The sequence below is a fragment of the Sinohyriopsis cumingii genome, unplaced genomic scaffold (assembly GCF_028554795.1).
Source record: "Sinohyriopsis cumingii isolate HCF-2022 unplaced genomic scaffold, ASM2855479v2 utg000233l, whole genome shotgun sequence".
Classification (NCBI taxonomy): domain Eukaryota; kingdom Metazoa; phylum Mollusca; class Bivalvia; order Unionida; family Unionidae; genus Sinohyriopsis; species Sinohyriopsis cumingii.
The window spans coordinates 1,176,875-1,181,150 of NW_028315880.1; the positions used below are offsets into that span (position 1 = coordinate 1,176,875).

Below are 4,276 nucleotides of genomic sequence, written 5' to 3' on the forward strand. Positions count from 1 at the left end.
ATGATCTTTCCTCATTTTCCTCCATTTCCATGTATTTGGCCATGAAGGCAATGAAGACCTAGAGAGATTTAATAACATTTGTAATTGAACTTGCTTTCATAATAGTCTGTGGGAGGGGTCCTCTTCCAGGCTGTCAGTGTCATCGTCATGGAGAGGTGTAACATAGCTAACAGTTACATGTTGAAATAACATTACCATAAGATTGTGGCAACGTCATACAACGTTGTGGCAATGTGATTTGGTGAACTTGCTGGAATGCTGTATAATGTTATTTAAAAAAAACTTCCTACAACATATTCACAACATATAAAACCTATATGTAAATCTGATGAAAGCTGTTTGTGTTTTTGAAACACATATTCCATACTGGTGGCAAGAATGTCCAAATCTACATTACAAAAATGAAAACATTACCATCCATCTAGGAGTTGCAAATGTATGAAATCCTCCTGTTGGGTAGTTTTACTAACAGGCTTTACAGCAAGGCCTTCCATTAGATTTAAATGTGGCAGGTAAGTTGACAAAGAAGGGTGGGGCGTTGGGGGGACCTACCCCAATGGGGATAATTCTTTTTTTTTTTAAAAGTAGCATGGTGTAAAGTAAAATTAGATGGGCTGATAAGGAATCCACTGAATTTACAGACTAAAGGTTCAGACATTTGTTTTTAAGAGGAAAATGAAAGAAGGAAACAATGCAACAGATATTTTAATATGACTTTAATGTTTATTTTCTAGATTTAATTAAGATTATGAATCAGAATCAGTCTCAAACTCCACTGTAAAGTTTATCTATTACTTCTTCTGCTCAGGCACCTGCAAATTAAACAAAATTGTAATGCTTAAATAAAATCATATCATCTCAGCACTAGTTACATATGCAGAAGTCATGTTAATCAGCATTATAAAAATGTATGAAATTTTCTTCACTGCACTTGTGCTTCCCTTACTATCGTTAAGCCATGATACAAGATAACTTTGCACTTACTTGTCATTTCTGGCAAGTGGATGGTGCAATCAATTTGCACAAAGATGAATTTATTTCATCCAAATATTTCATGTGAATAAAAATTCCAAATGGAGGCACTTGTCCGATCAGACAAGATATATGTATATTGTAGTTAGCTGGACTCTAGCTCTGATAGTCCTGGGCAATTGGATAAGCTGATTTTGTTATCAGTTTAGAAATGCATCCGCTTTGCAAATACTATGCTTTAAAAGACGAAACTGAATCCAATATTGATCAAATAAGAGCCATTTGGATTACCTTGTTTTTTTATCATTCTGCGTTGGTTGGGTGCATATTTGAGGGTCTCTGATATGGCCTCTTCCATTCCATTTGCCTTTGCTTTGCCATTATTTTTCAAGCAGGCTTCTGCAAGAGTAATACAATGTTTTAAAATAAGTTTCACAACAAAGGATGCATTGCATTTTTCTAAATGTCAGCAATAATCAATGGAATATTTTTAAAACATGTACTTTGAAATGTGGTCTCAAGTTACTTTATCAATTCATTTAAAAATCTCTGGCAAGTCACATGAAAAACACAATTTAAATCAAGCCATACTTACTTATCAATACCTGATATATCACAAGCTCTTGAACTGCTTTTTTCGCTTTACGTCCCTTTATACTATACTCTGGCCAGTATTTTTGTTTTAAGCTTTTTCATCATCCTGCAGAAACTATCCTCAATTGTAAACCTGCCAAGGGAGCTCAAGTAGCATATCTGAAAATAATAATAATAATAATATTACTATTTTTTGATTTTGATGTTGGTATTAGTAGTAGTATTTCATGATCGATGTGACAAAATATGCTTGTATATAGTTATTTTTTGCCATGGTTTTGCAAGCAAATTTAATTTCTCTAACTTGAAAAAAATTTGATAACATTAACTATGCAACACAATGTACTAATAGCAATTATAAACCAAATTAACCACCGTGAATCTATTAACTTCATAAATGACATTCACTCAAGGATTGAATTAAAGTAGCCACATAATATATAGTAGTGTATATGTAGTAAAATACCTGTTACATGTTCATCTCTAAACATGTTTTGGCCTACATCCGTAAGACAAAACAGCTGACCACTACATGTTCACCCCACCCCACAAAAATAATTACACAGGCACCGCAGAACTTGCATAATGCATATTGAGGTTCACAACAGCATATAAAGGTTATAACAGTTTTGTTAAATAGGAAATAAGACCCCGATTTACCATATTCTTGGAGAGTTTGGGATTCTCCTCCAACCTCTGGCAAAGGCCCTCTAGTTCCTCCACTGAATCACATTGCATTGCAAGAATTTCTTCTCTATATTCTGTGTCTGGGCCTTGTGTATGAACTTGGAGGGCCAGCTGCTCCAACAAATTCTCAATATTTGTGTCCAGTTTCATAAGTACATTGAACTGGAAATATGTAAGAGATTAATGATGAAATTAGTTTTGAAATATCAAGATCATTATTATAAACTCCTTATAAAGATCTGTACAGTGAACATGGGTTTAACAATGAAAAATATTTATGGAATGAAATACATGGTTTTTGTACAGTTTATATGAAAACCTTTCCCTATAATCCTTTATTTTTATATTCCCTGGATATGTTGTTTCACTGCTGGTGTCTGTAAAGTCTGCATTCAATGTAGGTGGTTTAGGCGTCTGACTTACAGAAGACAATGGTATACATAAGAAAGAAAAATATAAAAAAACCAATGGAATGACGAACAGTCGACACATCAATGAAAAACAATTCATTGTTTATTTGCACAAATAAGTCTTGAACAGTATGTTTTATGACCTATGATTTAATTAATTAACATCTCACAATGTTCTGAAATAACAGTATCTAAGCTACAAGAGCTTGTGCTTTCATGTCATAATCTTCCATTTTGCAAACACATTTTGATGTTGACTCAATGTATATGACCTTAGCATTGAACACTAACATTCAAAATGTCTACAAGATGACAAGACTGTTATCAACTGAAGTGACAACAAACCAATGAGTTTTACGAGCATTGAACATAAGCATTTTTAAATGCTACAAATGTGTTTTTAGTGTACTGCCACAAATTATCCAACATTTTGTCAAATATAAAACAGTTCTACTACCTTAGATGAGAATTAAATTCATAAATACAGTGTATAATTGACTTACTCGTATTTAGAGAGCTGTAAATGAAATAAGAGATTATATAAAAGTCAACACCTGTAGTATTTGTTTCATTATTCTATAATGTACATTTTTTTCCATCCTCAATACTTACTACTTGCAGAGGAACTGGCAGAGAGAAATCTTTATATTTTCCACTCCAGAGTGGATGGGGATGGTGATGGTGTTGTCCTTCTGGATGCAGCTAAATGGATAAAAATAATCACTACTCCTTAATTGCAGTAAAAAAGAAACAAAGAAATTAGACTGGATTTTTTGGCATGTAAACAAAATGCATACTGGTTGCAATGACCACTGTATATAAGGCAGTGATACAATATATCACAAAATGCATTCTTTTTTAACAAAACATCTAATCTCATATATACAGCATCACGAGTAAGTAAGTACTCCTGAACACATCTTATTAAACAGACAGAAAAATGATGAAATTTATACATACTTTTGATAAGGAATTTCCAATTGTGGAATGGTATAAAAGCAATTGATAAAAAGAGACCAGATAAACTAAATAGAACATACCAGCAGGATAAGAGGAACTCTTGGAGTCTGCTAAATACTCTCCATTTCAGGAGGTTTTGGATGAGATGGCTGACCAGAAAGGTTTCCACTTGAGATTTTCATCTTTTTTTCAGTTCTTCATTTTCATCTGAAATATCAATGAGAACTTATAAATACTGTATGAGTCCTTGAATACACTGACTCCTTGTGACATACAGGGTTTGCAGAACAATCGCTAGCAATATTCACCACTTTTAAATCCAGCTGGTGAATTTTCACAATGAAATACATCTGAATGCAGTGAATAATCCTGAATTAAAGACAAAATAGTGTACAGAAATGTGCAATAAATTAGTCAAGCTCCAGACAAAACAAAGATATGATTTATCTCTGATTCATAATGACTTTTGTTGTGCTACACATTTTACCAATGCAAATTTCATTGAATTTTGTAAATTAAATGGCACAATTAAGATATGTATGTCAAAAGATTAATAATCTTCAGCTTTCCAATTAATGCTAAACACAAGTATCAAGTCATGTATTTAGTCTCTCACCACCAATAAATGCATTTTTAAGTAATCATCCTAGAGT

General features: G+C 32.9%; 1 long non-coding RNA gene across 1 annotated transcript; it reads right to left on the reverse strand.

Annotated features, from left to right (window-relative positions):
• Positions 1-1,588: 1,588 nt before the first annotated feature.
• LOC149774410 (uncharacterized) lies at positions 1,589-2,491 on the reverse strand. The gene is made up of 2 exons (XR_016416868.1): positions 2,227-2,491; positions 1,589-1,725 (listed from the first exon to the last, which is right to left on the reverse strand). It is a non-coding gene; the product is annotated as an uncharacterized LOC149774410 (long non-coding RNA).
• Between the last annotated feature and the right edge of the window lie 1,785 nt (positions 2,492-4,276).